General features: G+C 41.5%; 1 protein-coding gene across 1 annotated transcript in view; it reads right to left on the bottom strand.

The window, feature by feature from the left end:
- Nucleotides 1-16,019, bottom strand: part of LOC149445760 (integrator complex subunit 14-like) — a 65,483-nt gene that overhangs the window by 32,600 nt on the left and 16,864 nt on the right. The gene's annotated exons all lie outside the window — the stretch shown is intronic.

The following is a 16,019-nucleotide window of genomic DNA, read 5'->3' as shown; positions in this document are numbered from 1 at the left end:
GGGTAAGGGACCGATGTGAATGTTCAATATATACAGTATATATGTGTAAAGCGCTGCGTAAATTGACGGCGCTATATAAGTACCTGAAATAAATAATAATGAGTTGGACCGCACTTTACAGAGGAGCCTTGGTGAGGCAGTGCGGCTTCCACATACATTTGCAAATGTCTGCAACTAAAATCTATATGAGCAGATATAGATTTTTCCGTAGGTTACCGTGGTTATATAGCTTGTAAAGTTCATGGACTTACTGTGCAATGGGCTAAAGAGAGCTTGTAGACAGTCCTCCTTTGGGCTACCTCGAGGGGAATTTACTTAAAATGGGTGCAGACAGGATCCCTACTTTCCCTACTTTCATGTAAGTTGCCCTGCTCTCATTTAATGTGTTCTGCACCCATGTAATGTCCCTGCTCCCATGTAATGTGCCCTGCACCTATGTACTGTGCCCTGCTCTAATGTAATGTGCCCTGCACCCATGTAATGTGCCCTGCTCTAATGTAATGTGCCCTGCTCCCATGTAATGTGCCCTGCTCTAATGTAATGTGTCCTGCACCCATGTAATGTGCCCTGCTCCCATGTAATGTTCCCTGCACCCATGTAATGTGCCCTGCTCTAATGTAATGTGCCCTGCTCCCATGTAATGTGCCCTGCTCTAATGTAATGTGCCCTGCACCCATGTACTGTGCTCTGCTCTAATGTAATGTGCCCTGCACCCATGTAATGTGCCCTGCTCCCATGTAATGTTCCCTGCACCCATGTAATGTGCCCTGCTCTAATGTAATGTGTCCTGCACCCATGTAATGTGCCCTGCTCTCATGTAATGTTCCCTGCACCCATGTAATGTGCCCTGCTCTAATGTAATGTGCCCTGCTCCCATGTAATGTGCCCTGCTCTAATGTAATGTGCCCTGCACCCATGTACTGTGCCCTGCTCTAATGTAATGTGCCCTGCACCCATGTAATGTGCCCTGCTCCCATGTAATGTGCCCTGCTCCCATGTACTGTGCCCTGCTCTAATGTAATGTGTCTTGCACCCATGTAATGTGCCCTGCTCCCATGTAATGTGCCCTGCACCCATGTACTGTGCCCTGCACCCATGTACTGTGCCCTGCTCTAATGTAATGTGCCCTGCACCCATGTACTGTGCCCTGCTCTAATGTAATGTGCCCTGCACCCATGTAATGTGCCCTGCTCCCATGTACTGTGCCCTGCTCTATTGTAATGTGTCCTGCACCCATGTAATGTGCCCTGCTCCCATGTAATGTGCCCTGCACCCATGTACTGTGCCCTGCTCTAATGTAATGTGCCCTGCACCCATGTACTGTGCCCTGCTCTAATGTAATGTGCCCTGCCCCATGTAATGTGCCCTGCACTCATGTAATGTGCCCTGCTCCCATGTAATGCACCCTGATGCCCCCCATGTAGTGCACCCTCCTGCCTGTATATTATGTCCTCCTGACCCCCTGTACCTCACCCTGCTGCCCCTTGTACACTGCTTATCTCAAGTTGGACCCAATATTCCATTCAGAAAAAAGCAAGCACACGTTTCACATTAAATAGCTAAAACGGTTCCTCCGAGGTTAAAGGGCTGAGAATCCCTGCTGTAAATGTTCTCTGTATAAGGAGCTGGCATTGACCATGCTATTTATAAATCCTGAAAATAGGCCAAATGAACCAAATGAGGCTACGCCTCATCCTTCCCAAATTAGGTGTCAGAATTCTAGTCCCATGAAAATGCACCAGTAGTCCTCATGCACACGGGACGTTTTTACAGCGGCTGTTTTTGGCTTTTGATGTTTTTTTTCTACAGCCAGTAAACCCCCCAGCATGTCAATCACCAGGTCACGGGCGGTGATTACTTGCTGGCGCCCAGTGATTTCCGACGATCTCAGACAGGTAGGAGAACTGTTTTGTTTACTAACAGTTCTCCTTCTTGTCAGCTCAGGCACACTGCTTTAAATGGCTCTGAGAGGCAGAAAATTCTCATTGCTCAAGGAACCCCTATCACCTCTGCATTGTACTTCTTTTTTTTTGCATTGTACTTCTTTTTCAAGGATGAAAAGGATGAAGGATGTAAAACAGAACTTTACTGACATCTAGTGGCTAATGTATAAAATACAGGTAGACATGTTTTTAAAGCACGTGTCCACATACAGAACAGCTTCTCATCCATCTGTACACCCTGAGGGAGGTGCGCATGTTGCAATGACTACAGCGGAGCTCCATAGAGGACCCACAAGTGAATGTAGCCACACGAACAATAGAAATCTTCTGCAGCAATTTCTCAATGAATATTGAGAAGAGTAGATCTATGCTGCATTCGCTCCAACCTTTTTGTCCTTTTTGTGAACTGGTTTCCAAAACAGAACTGCATGTTGCAGATGATGTCCTACTAAGTCTTTGCAAAGGGGAAAAATGATGGGGTTGATTTACTAAAGGCAAATAAACTGTGCACTTTGCATATTCAGTTGCACTCATTTTCCTTAGTTAATATAGTAAAGTGCTGAACAAACTGTTGGTGCTATATAACTCCTGTATGATAATATTGATGATAAAAATAATAATGATAATAATGTGGTGAAGATTCACTTTATGTAAAGCAGTGTTTCTCATTCTTTTTTTCAGTCAAGGCACCCTTTAAAATTATGGACAGTCCTGAGGAACACCATTCTAAAAAATTGACTGTCCCTATTTTTAAAAGTGCACCCCATTCTAAAATGTGAAAAACTATTCTAATAGTGTTATATAATGCAGCAACATCCACACACGTAGGGAATCCAACATTAGAGGTGATTTATTCTTCCAAAGCAAATATACTTTTGCACACTGGTACTGACCAGTATTCCAGTGTTTCTCCTCTCCCTCAGTTTTTCTCCATCACTGAGCTGATGTGACCCCAGCACTAATGGAGAGGGGAAGAGGAGGGGCAAACTAGGATGTTGTGCAGGCAGCTGACATTCTCCTTATCAACTGATGATGTCATTGGTTATCAGGAACCCGGCGGCTAGAAGGTTGTAATGGTGCACAATGAAAACCTGTGGCTTTGTTCCACTCTCTGGCTTATATAAAAGTTTTGCACATTTTGCCAAGGCACCTCTGAAGAAATCCCAAGGCACCCTGTTTGAGAAAGGCTGATGTAAAGAATACTCAATGAGGTGCAAGAAAAATGTTAAAAAAAAAAGCATTTTTGCTTGCACAGGATTGGATGCTGGAAATCATTAGTGCTTCATCTCATTTACTAAGCTTTGGGGAAAATAAGTGTACCTGCACTTGCAGAGTGCACAGTCTATTTGCCTTTAGTAAATCAACCCCTATGCCTCTCTTTCTCTCTGGAGTATAATCCTCTTTTAAAGTGGGAATAAATTCCCATTGGACACTTGTACCTACAGGGCAGCTTATAATAAAGCCTAATACACCAATATATATATTGCTGAGCCTCCCTAAGTGCAAAAATCCTCACAAATAACCATATTACCTAGAAAGTGCATAAAAGTGCTAATAATATCAAAGTGCAAGTGCATAGATTACATAGAATCATATCCCCACATGTGCCAAAATATAAATCTCATAAATCACTAATCATTAATATTGAAATAAAGTGCTATTTCTAAAATGCATATATAATCAGGGGCGGACTGACCATTGGGAAACTCGGACACTGCCTGAGGGCCCCGGGGTCAGTAGGGGGCCCCATGAGATGCCCCTGGTACCTTTTTCATAGGCTTTTTTGAGTTTGGGCAAGGACACAGGGGCCCCATGATCCCCTATTGCCCAGGGGCCCCATGAGTTGTCAGTCCGCCCCTGTATATAATTGATAAAAACGTCCATAAATGCATGCAATAATTATAAAATAAAGTCCATGTAGTTTTCCAAACTCATGCATAAGTGCATAATCTTCCACCGTTCAAAATCCGTGCTCACCTCCACTATGTGACCTGCCCTCTTACAGGTCAAAGTGCTTATTTCCTTATATTTGGAATCCTGAAGGTATTCTCTCTCTCATATATGGACTCTCTCCCATCCAATCATCTCACTTTCAATGATTCAAATGGATTCTGCTATTTGTATGTAACTGGCCTTTCAAATGAGCGGTTTCTGGTCTGCGGTGAAAACTCACACAAGAGAGGGGACTCCCTTAGTGTAGTATTTAAAGGAATCACATTTATTAACCTCCTTAGCGGTATTCCCGAGTGTAGCTCGGGGTAACATTTCAGTACCAAAAGCGGTAACCCCGAGCTACACTCGGGAATACCATGCGGCACTGCTCCGGCATGTGTTCTTCACTTACCTTACCCTGCGCTCCCACGATGTGTCCCCTGCAGCGTCCCCGGCCATCTCCTCCGGCCGATGCCAGCATCCGACTTCTGTGTCCTGTCCCTGTGACGTCGGGACGTACGGGCGCCGCCGCCGCAGGCGGCGGGAAATTTGAAAATTTTAAAAAATGTCATTTTTTTTTTTTTACATTTTACATAGTAAAACATTGCTGTCTCAACCAATTTCACATACATTTTGTCCTGAGTGCTTTGTCCGGCGCCCTGCCTGCATTTTGTCTGTTCTTTCTGCCTGGAAACTGAGAAACGTCCATGGCGTCCAAAAAGTGTCCCTTTAGGTCAAAAGCGGTTTAGACCAGCTAGAAAACAGCGATAGTAAATCAGAACCACTTGCAGAATTGAGTGATAATGATTCGTGGGGAAATTCGTCATCAGACACTGAAAACGATTCTGCGACTGAGCTCAGCAATGTGCGAACTTGGTGCTATATTTCAAATTTCAGTGTTTTTGGTTTGATTATATTATTGAATTAAATTTTTTATTATTTTTATATTATTTTTATGATTATTTATTAAATTATAATTTATGATTTTGTGTTTCAAATTTTATCATACCCGGGATGTTTACTAGACTCTTGTTCGGACAGATTTCAGTGAGTTTTTCCTAAAAATTACAGGCCTACAATTAAAAAAATACATATTTCCATGCAAAAAAATGGTACCGCTTTCAGCACCAAAAATCTGAAATAATCATACCGCCAGGGAGGTTAAATAAAAAATGTACTTACAAGCTGTTAAAAACAATTTGCATATCTGTAAGTCACGGAGCTAGCACTCTCATGCCACTTCCGCTTTATTATACGAATTTTTTGGTGGGAACACTTTTTGTTGTGAGCAGCCACCCATAATTAGAAGAAATAGATAACACACAGATTGGTGGCATGGGATTAATTATACACATTTTGAGGTTCATTTATAATAAAGCTTACCTGTAGGTACAAGGAATATCTAATAAATGTGCATCGTTTAGAACAGGGGTCTCCAAACTTTCTAAACAAAGGGCCGGTTTACAGTCCTTTAAAATTTAGGGGGGCCAGACTGTGGCCAGTGGGAGAAGAAGATGCAGTAGTTGGGAGTAAACATGGCCCCATCATTGGTATTAGGGGGAGGAATAGTGCACCATCTTTGGTTTCAATAGGAGAAATTGTGCTGCATCATTGGTGTCACTGGGAGGAATAGTGCCCCATCATTGGTGTCAATGGGAGGAATAGTGCCCCATCATTAGTGTCAATGGGAGGAATAGTGCCCCATCATTGGTGTCAATGGGAGGAATAGTGCCCAATTATTAGTATCAACGGGAGGAATAGTGCCCCATCATTGGTATCAATGGGAGGAAAAGTGCCCCATCATTGGTGTCAATGGGAGAAATAGGGCCCATCATTGGTATCAATGGGGGAAGTAGTGCGCCATCATTGTTGTCAATGGAAGGAATAGTGCCCCATCATTGGTATTGATGGGAGAAATAGTGCCCCATTATTGTTGTCAATGGGAACAATAGTGCCCCATCATTGGCATCAATGGGAGGAATAGTACCCCATCATTGGTATTAATGGGAGGAATAGTGCCCCAACATTGGTACCAATGAAAGGAAAAGTGTCCCATTGTTGGTTTCAATAGGAGGAATAGTGCCCCATCATTGGTATCAATGGGAGAAATAGTGCCCCATCATTGGTATCAATGGGAGAAATAGTGCCCCATCATTGGTATCAATGGGAGAAATAAAGCCCCATCATTGTTGTAAATGGGAGGTATAGTGCCCAATCATTGGTATCAATGGGAAGAATAGTGCCCCATCATTGGTATCAATGGGAGAAATAGTGCCCCATCATTGTTGTAAATGGGAGGAATAGTGCCCCATCATTGGTATCAATGGGAGGAATAGTGCCCCATTGTTGGTTTCAATAGGAAGAATAGTGCCCCATCATTGCTGTCAATAGAAGGAATCGTGCCCCATCATTGCTGTCAATAGAAGGAATAGTGCCCCATTGTCAAAGTCAGTGGGAGAAACTATGCCACACTGTTGCTTGCAGTGTGAGGAACAATGCCTCGAGGGCCAGATAAAAGCAAGCAAAGGGCCACATCTGGCCCCTGGGCCGCAGTTTGGAGACCACTGGTTTAGAAGATATTCAGTATCCCTGCAGCTGCTGACATCACTTGCGCATATGCTCTGAAGGAACGGCATGTGTGGGAGTGACCTCATTGCAGCTCTGCCAATCAAGCACCTAGAGCCCTCAAATCTGGAAGGAAGACCAGGTGAAGGTAGAAGCCCTGTCAGCAGTGACAGTTCGCCGCTAGAGGGTTAAAGATAAGGCATTCATCATGTACAACAATGTGATGCATACTAGCACATTAGAACATTACCTTGCAGGGAGAAGATTTTTTTTTTAGCCAGCTTTACTACAACTTTAATACAATACAGTTGCAAGAAAAAGTATGTGAACCCCTTGGGATTCCGTGGCGTTTTGCATGAATTGGGCATAAAATGTGCTCTGAACGTCATCTAAGTCACAACAATAGAAGAACACAGTCTGCTGAACATAATACTACACAAACATTAGATGTTGCCATGGTTTAATTGCACATAACATGTAAACATTCACAGTGCAGGGAGGAAAAAGTATGTGAACCTTTGGACTTAATAACTGGTTGTCCCTCCTTTGGCAGCAATAACCTCAACCAAACATTTCCTGTAGTTGCAGATCAGACCTGCACAACGATCTGGAGTCATTTTGGACCACTCCTCTTCACAAAACTGTTTCAGTGTAGCAATATTCTTGGGATGTCTGGTGTGAATCGCTCTCTTAAGGTCATGCCACAGCATTTCAATCGGGTTGAGGTCAGGACTCTGACTGGGCCACTCCAGAAGGCGTATTCTGTGCTGTTGCAGCCATTGTTTTGTTGAATTACTTGTATGCTTTGGGTCATTGTCCTGTTGCATCACCCATCCTCTGCGGAGCTTCAGTTGGCGGACAGATGGCCGTACGTTTTCCTGCAAAATGTCTTGATAAACTCTGGAATTCATTTTCCCATCAATGACAACAATCCGTCCAGGTCCTGAGGCAGCAAAGCAGCCCCAGACCATGATGCTCCCTCCGCCATGTTTCACAGTGGGGATGAGGTTTTGATGTTGGTGTGCTGTGCCTTTTTTTCTCCACATAGTGTTGTGTGTTCTTCCCAAACAACTCAATCTTGGTTTCATCTGTGCACAGTATATTTTGCCAGTAGTGCTGTGGAACATCCAGGTGCTCTTTTGCAAACTTCCAACGTGCTGAAATCTTCTTTTTGGACAGCAATGGCTTCCTCCGTGGTGTCCTCCCATGTACTCCATTCTTGTTTAATGTTTTCTTTATTGTAGATGTGTCAACAAAAATGTTAGCATGTGCCAGAGATTTCTGTAGGTCTTTAGCTGACACTCTGGGATTCTTCTTTACCTCATGCAGCATTCTGCGCTGTGCTCTTGCAGTCATTTTTACAGGACGACCACGCCTAGGGAGAGTAGCAACAGTGCTAAACTTTCTCCATTTGTAGACAGTCTGTCTTACCGTGGACACATGAACATCAAGGCTTTTGGAGATACTTTTGTAACCCTTTCCAGCTTCATGCAAGTCAACAATTCTTGATCGTAGGTCTTCTGAGAGCTCTTTTCTGTGAGGCATGGTTCACATCAGACAGTGCTTCTTGAAACCAGTAATCCCAAAACAGGTGTGTGTTTTTTAAGGAAGGACAGCTGTCAGCAACACATCAATATCATCACACTGATTGGAGTCAAGGTTGGCTCACTCCTGGCTCCAATGTGCTCTGGGAGAAGTCATTAAGCTAGGGCCTCACATACTTTTTCCTCCCTGCACTGTGAATGTTTACATGTTATGTGCAATTAAACCATGGCAACATCTAATGTTTGTGTAGTATTATGTTCAGCAGACTGTGTTCTTCTATTGTTGTGACTTAGATGACGTTCAGAGCACATTTTATGCCCAATTCATGCAAAACTCCACGTAATCCCAAGGGGTTCACATACTTTTTCTTGCAACTGTACATTATCTTGCTTGCTCTAGAAGATGCAGACTGGCATAGTGTGGTGCTATTAAATCTCAACTCTGGGTAGTGCCCCCTGCAAGGGTTTTATGCATGTCTAGAAAATGAGGAATAAGGTGTTTATTCCTTGCTCTAACACAGGGGTGTCAAACTGGCGGCCCTCCAGCTGTTGTGAAACTACAAGTCCCATCATGCCTGTACCTTTGGGAGTCATGCTTGTAACTGTCAATCTTGCAATGCCTCATGGGACTTGTAGTTTGGCAACAGCTGGAAGGCCACCAGTTTGACACCCGTGCGGCTAGTGGCTTCTTTCCATTTTTGTGACAACTCCCCCCCCCAGCCCACGTTCTAAGGCACTCCTCCCTGCACTCCTATATTTTACTCCTCACATACAATGCAGGACTAATATTCCTTCATTGTTTGCTATGATGCAGAGGGACCTTCCATAGCCTGAAGCATCAGGAAGAAGAGGAGAGCGATGGATATGGTAAGTATTGAAGCGTCTTCCTCTACCCCACTAGACTAATTGTAATCCTTGCAGTCCAGGTGCCTGTGTTTTTATATCCATTCTTTAGTCTATGATCTACCTGAGCTCCCACATTCTTCTCAATTTTTGACCCTTCTAGTTGTACTCCTAGAAACTATGATGCTGCATGTTTTCAGCCCCGCAAGTATAGAGCTTTCCAATGTAACTATACATATACCATACCTGTGGGATCCCCCTGGAAGTGCAAAAACAGAAAACGCAATGCAAAAACACATCAAGTGCAACCTGCAGAGGTGTGAACCTAGGGTTAATCATTATAAATTGGTTAAAAAGTAAGGGTCCCAACACTGAACCCTGGGGTACACCTCTGATAACCACAAATCATTCAGAGTGTGGTTCATTAATCACTACTCTCTGAATACGGTCTGTAATCCAGTTTTCTTTCCATTTACTGAATTTACGAAGCTTTTAGACCTTAACATATGCATCAGCCACATGTCAAACACTTTAGCAAAGTCCAAGTATACTAGTTCCACTTCCAATCTTTTTTTAAATCAGAAAAAAAGGTTTATTTAACAGAACACAGAAACATATTCCAAAATACCTGTGTCATAGTAACAGCATATAGTGAAGATGTTAACCAGGATTAGGGTACAGATTCTTAGAAATCATACAATCACATTATAAAGTGGAAAAAAGTACCCATATGGAAGAAAAATATATTTGAAATATATTTATAAAAATATTCTTCCCAAATATAGTGCCATATATTTGAAATGCTACACTTTTGGCCATATTCAATATATTTCAAAATATATTTCAATATATCTATATATATATCTATATATATATATATATATATATTTATTTATTTATTTTTTATTTGAAATAGATTTGTATTTTTAAAGACATACAGTGTAAAAATGCATTTCAACATGCAGTATATATATATATATATATATTATTATTTTTTTATATGTATTGAATATGGCCAAAATTGTAGCATTTCAAATATATGGCAATATATTTGGGAAGAATATTTGTAAAATATTTTTCAAATATATTTTTCTTCCATGTGGGTAGACTTTACAACATCCTCACCCACCGCTGATAAGTAAACAGGGCAAAAGATAAAAAGCATCAAAATCATAACTGGAACAGTTTTGTGACCACTCAAATACTAAATCAAAATGGATCCATCCTAGGGAGAGAGCCCCACCACTAAGAAGCTCAACCATATCCTAACAAACGAGGTATCCCCAGCTCTAGTGAAGCTAGGCCAGGGACCGACAGTCAGCCATCCCATATTTGATCAAATTTAGCTGGGCATCCCCTATGTTGGTATATGAGTTTTTCACAGCGCAGAGTAGTGTGCATGGTGGTAAGCCAGCCCTGCATAGACGGGGGTGAAGGGCTCTTCCAGCACAACAAAATCACCTTTCGGGCTTGGAACAGAGCTCTAGATACTGCCTTCTTAAAAAAAGCATCAGGGATCACCAGATCCAAAATACCCAAAATGCAAGACAGGGGGTCCAATGTTAACTTGAGTTGATAGGCCTGGTTAATGATACCTAGGACACTGACCCAGTATCTAAGTATCTATGAAGCTTGGGACAGCACCATAACATGTGAATCAGGTCGCCATGGTCCCTCCGACACCCAGGACAGAGGAGATCAGCCATCCAGTACAGTTCAAGAGGGGTATAGTGTACTCTAAGCAGTATATACAACTGTGAGAGGCGCTGAGACACATTCTAGGAACTGTAGCAAACCGCCTCCACCTCCACTCCTTTGTCTAGGTTTTTGCTTACTTTCATAAAAAGAAAGCAGACTTGTCTTTTGTGAATCAATGCTGATTACAGCTTATAATATTGCTTTCTAGAAGATATTCTTCTGCTACAAAAGGCACCACAGTGGTCCAGGGGCGGACTGACAACTCATGGGGCCCCCGGGCAATAGGGGATCATGGGTCCCTGTGTCCTTACCCATAGTCAAAGCACACCCAAAAAAACCTATAAAAGGTACCAGGGGAATTTCATGGGGCTCCCTACTGATCCTGGGCCCTCGGGCAGTGCCCCTGCAGTGGTCTTATCCCAACCCTTTGGTATAAAGCCAGCCATTTCAAAATCTCTAAAAATTTGAAAAAATGGCTTGGAAATACCAAAGCTTCCTCTTTGCTCCAATTAGTGACCCTGTAAGGAAAAAAAGCCTGCCATTCCATAGTCAGTACAAGTGTCTGTACTTGGCTCTGCTTCAATCACCTTCTGTGGAAGACCCTAGAATTCCCTAAAATTCCTTTGTAGGTGTTGGCTTCTTAAAAAAGTAAAAACTTGCATGGGATTAAGAGACCCCCACCAATATAACTCTGGCAATAAATCCTGATGACGGGGCAAATGCGTTTATTAGGAATTTTTATGTTTATTTATATTTTACATGACAATTTATTCACACTATCACGCTTGTGGTCACATGTGTGTTCTGTTTGCACTATTTCTGTGTTGATATTTTATGGGGGATGTTTTTGTTTTTTTGGGGGGATTTTTTTGTTAGCATTTTTACTTACATGCGTTATTTTCTTTCAGTCCCATTTTTGACACATTTTATGCACTAGTCCCATTTGGACTATTTGTATGTTCACTATCACTTTCAGATCCACATTAGGATCTATTCACACACACATTATTGTGTGAGTATTGTAGACACTTGTATCACCTTGTTGATGGTTATTCACTTCTTAATCTTTTTCACTTGTATGATCCCTGGGGGATCAAGTTTCATTTGGCTGTTACAGTTGTGTTCAAAATAATAGCAGTCAGACATCACTAACCTGATCAATCACTGTTTTTGGTAGAAATGATATTTCTACATGGCAAATAATTTACTAGCAGGTGTAGTAGAGTAATAGAAATCCAACAGACCCAACAGTCATGACATGCATGCTGCTGATTCTGTGTAATTGAATCACTAATTGAAAGGGGCATGTTCAAATAATAGCAGTGTGGAGTTCTATTAGTGAGGTCATTCATTCTTTGAAAAACAGGTGGTAATTATTGCCCTTATTTAAGGAAGGAAGGCAGCAAATGTTGTACATGCTGGTTACAGTGCATTTCTCTCTGAAATTCTGAGGAAAATGGGTCGTTTCAGACATTGTTCAGAAGAACAGCGTACCTTGATTAAAAAGTTGATTGAAGAGGGGAAAACATATAAAGAAGGGCAGAAAATGATAGGCTGCTCAGCTAAAAGGATCGCAAATGCTTTAAAATGGCAACCAAAACCTGAAAGACGTGGAAGAAAGCGAAAAACTACCATTCGAATGTATAGAAGAATAGCCAAAATGGCAAGGACTCAGCCAACAATCAGCTCCAGGAAGATGAAAGAAGGTGTAAAGTTCCCTGTGAGTACTGTTACAATTAGACGACGCCTATGTGAAGCCAAGCTATCTGCAAGAAGCCCCCGCAAAGTCCCACTGTTGAAAAAAAGACATGTGCTGAAGAGGTTACAATTTGCCAAAGAGCACATTGACTGGCCTAAAGAGAAATGGCGCAACATTTTGTGGACTGATGAAAGTAAGATTGTTCTTTTTGGATCTAGTGGCCGGAGACAGTTTGTCAGACGACCCCCAAACACTGAATTCAAGCCACAGTACCCTGTGAAGACAGTGAAGCATGGTGGTGCAAGCATCATGATATGGGAATGTTTCTCATACTACGGTGTTGGGCCTATTTATCGCATACCAGGGATCATGGATCAGTTTGAATACATCAGAATACTTGAAGAGGTCATGCTGCCGTATGCTGAAGAGGAAATGCCCTTGAAATGGGTGTTCCAACAAGACAACGACCCCAAACACACCAGTAAACGTGCAACATCTTGGTTCCAGACCAACAAGATTGACGTTATGGAGTGGCCAGCCCAATCCCCAGATCTTAATCCAATAGAAAACTTGTGGGGTGACATCAAAAATGCAGTTTCTGAGGCAAAACCAAGAAATAGAGAAGAACTGTGGAATGTAGTCCAATCATCCTGGGCTGGAATACCTGTTCACAGGTGCCAGAAGTTGGTTGACTCCATGCAACACAGATGTACAGCAGTTCTCAGAAACAGTGCGACTACAACCAAATATTCATTAAGTGATTCAAAGGAAAGCAAAATCTTCAAACATTTTTCAGTTTATATTGTGAATGTTTGAGTTTGTAAAGAAGAATACAAACACTGCTATTTTTTTGAACAGTCTAATATTCACTTTTCTTCCATTTTTTTAGAGGAACAACACAAATTTGATCTATTTTTCTTCATGTTTTGATTTGGAATAGAATGTGTCGTGTTCCCAATGCATTTGTGTGGATGGAAATAAAAGCTATTAGAAGGATTTTGAGCTTTATTCACTTTTTTCAATACACTGCTATTATGTTGAACACAACTGTATATCACTAGGCGTTTATGAGGACTCGGTCACGTTGTGTATTTTGCTTTATATTTACATCATTTATTTATATTTATGTTTTTTATTCACTTATACTTTGGTTATGATATTCTTTTATGCACTTAGTTTTACATAGATAGCGCTACATCATTTACTGAGTTATTTGTCTATAGATCATTAGGTATATGACTGGATGGTGGCGGCTTCATTAGTTTATTCATTTAGTGGTCTAGCTAGGAGCGCAGGAGGTTTTCATTCACAAATGCAAAGGTGCTCACTGTACAGCTGTAGGTTAGTCTGTTGTTTTTTCCTATGAATTTACTTTTAAATATGTACAGTATATACAGTATATATATATATATATACACTATATATTACTAAACGTATTGGGCATCCCAGTTTAAGCAGCAATAGACCCTTCCCTCAACAGTAGATCCCTTCCAGCAACAATAGATCTCTCCAGCAACAATAGACTACCATGCAAAAACAGATCCTTTCCAGTGACAATAGATCCCTCAGCAGCCAGCATCAATAGACTTTCCAGGACACCCCAGTACCCCTTGCCATTACATACATTCAGTGCTGGAGGTGCCGGTTTCCCTGTGTTCCTGCAGGAAAAAAAAGCCCTGTACATATATACACAAAACACATTTATATTTTTTTAGACAGAGAGAGGGGCCACATTTATTAGTCTATGTGCATATCCGCAATACATCGCACAGATGTTTTTTGTAAGTTCCAAAGCATTCATTTTAACTGGTTCCCGCCCAGCCTATGGCCGAATGGCGGCCGGCAAAAACCCTCGTCCCTCCGGGTGGACGCCATATGGTGTCCTTTCGGGCATGCGCAGTTTGCATGCCCGAAGAGCCACGCAATGGCGCGATCTGTCACCAGCCATGTACCTCGGACACGGCCGATGACAGATCTGTGTTTCGGCCATGTTGCCAGTACCATGTGACCTGCTGTGACCAATCACAGCAGGTCACATGACAGTTGTGTGCAATGGATGGCTTCATTCATGCCATCCATTGTATACTAGTATGTCTAGCTGTGAATGGTCACTGCGATCACATGCACAAGCTGGGCCAATCACAGCCCAGCTGTGTCATGTGATTAGCTGTGGCCAAATCACAGTTAAGAAAAAAAAAATCCTGAATGAATCGGTTTCATTCAGGTAAATGCTTGCTTATATTCATTCTTGTGTAAAAAAAAAAAAATATAGATCACTTCCCCAAAGTAGTACAGTGTTACTATGGTAACATTATACTACTTTGGTCATAGTGAAATATGAAAAAAAATCTTAAAAAAAGAGAAAAAAAGTAATACAAAATAAAAAAAGTTAAAAATAAAAAAAAAATATATATATCAATTTTTTTTTTTTGTACTGTCACCAGTCAGTGTCCCTGAGCACCACCATGCGCTGTACTGCACTGGTGACAGTATGTAAAAAAAAAAATAGTGAAAATCATTTTTTTTTATTTCTTCATGTCCGAAAAATGATGACAAAAAAACTTCAAAAAACTCGCCATGCCTCTTATGAAATACGTTGAACTGTCTGCTTTGCAAAAAGGGGTCATTTGGGGGATATCTGTACTGTTCTGACATTCTTGGACCTCAAGAAATTAGATTGGCTGTCAGTACTTCAGGATTGATCAATATTCAGATCTATACCACAGTTTGTGAACTCTATAACTTTCCTACAGACTAAATAATACATCCTAATTTGGGTTATTTTCACCAAAGACATGTAGTAGAACACATTTTGGCCTAAATTTATTAAGAACAATTATTTATTTGCAAAGTTTTATAACAGAAACAAAGAAAAGTGTTTTTTTTTCAAAATGTTTGGTCTTTTTTGGTTAATTTAGCAAAAAATAAAAACCCCGGCGGTGATTAAATACCACCAAAAGAAAGCTCTAGTTGTGTGAAGAAAATGATAACATTTTAGTTTGGGTACAATGTTGTATGACCGCACAATTGTCATTCAAATTGTGAGCACTGAAACCTGAAAATTGGCCTGGGCAGGACGGGGGTAAAAGTGCCCGGTATGGAAGAGGTTAACAATCCAAGCGGAAAGCCAGTGTGGAGTTCATATAAGTGTGCACTAGATGGCGATGTTGAGATGTTAAGTTTTCTTCGAAAAAAGGTGAATTTGGATATTGAGCAGTAAAGTTTCCAATTCCTGTGCCTGTGTCATCACATGAAACCTTGGGATCCATAGACATAGGACCATTGCTGCCTGCTGGGTTGTGTCATATTATGGCAGCCCCCAGCCCACTGATGGTAGAGGAAACCGCCGCTACCTGGTCACCTGGGCCATATTTATGTGTGATGGGTAAAGTTGCCAACTTTTTTTGCTAACAAATACCAGCCGCAGTGGGTGTGGCTTTTAAAAGAAGGGTTCTGTGTGGTTTGTTAAAATGTTACTAAACCCAGGACCCTGCATTCACTATATCTGGTCTCCTTGGATCCTGCATTCACTATATCTGGTCTCCCACAGTACACACAACATGGACATGCAATTATTTTAGTAACTATAAACTATTAAATACCTTTTCTAATCAGCAGTATATAGCAGTCTTGTGATTTTTATCAATGTCCAGCTGAGCACATGTTAAAGTTTGTAGGAGGAGTTTTCATTTTGCTCTAGGAGGATGCAGGATCACTGACCCTCTGTCTGGACAGTGCTGATTGACCCTGTGCTGATCACATGCATTCTCCCAAGAAAAAAAAAACGCTTTAACA

This window comes from Staurois parvus, unplaced genomic scaffold, assembly GCF_062004578.1.
Source record: "Staurois parvus isolate SC_StPar_1 unplaced genomic scaffold, SC_StPar_1.0 ptg000711l, whole genome shotgun sequence".
NCBI lineage: Eukaryota > Metazoa > Chordata > Amphibia > Anura > Ranidae > Staurois > Staurois parvus.
This window is presented reverse-complemented; position numbering and strand designations above follow the sequence as displayed.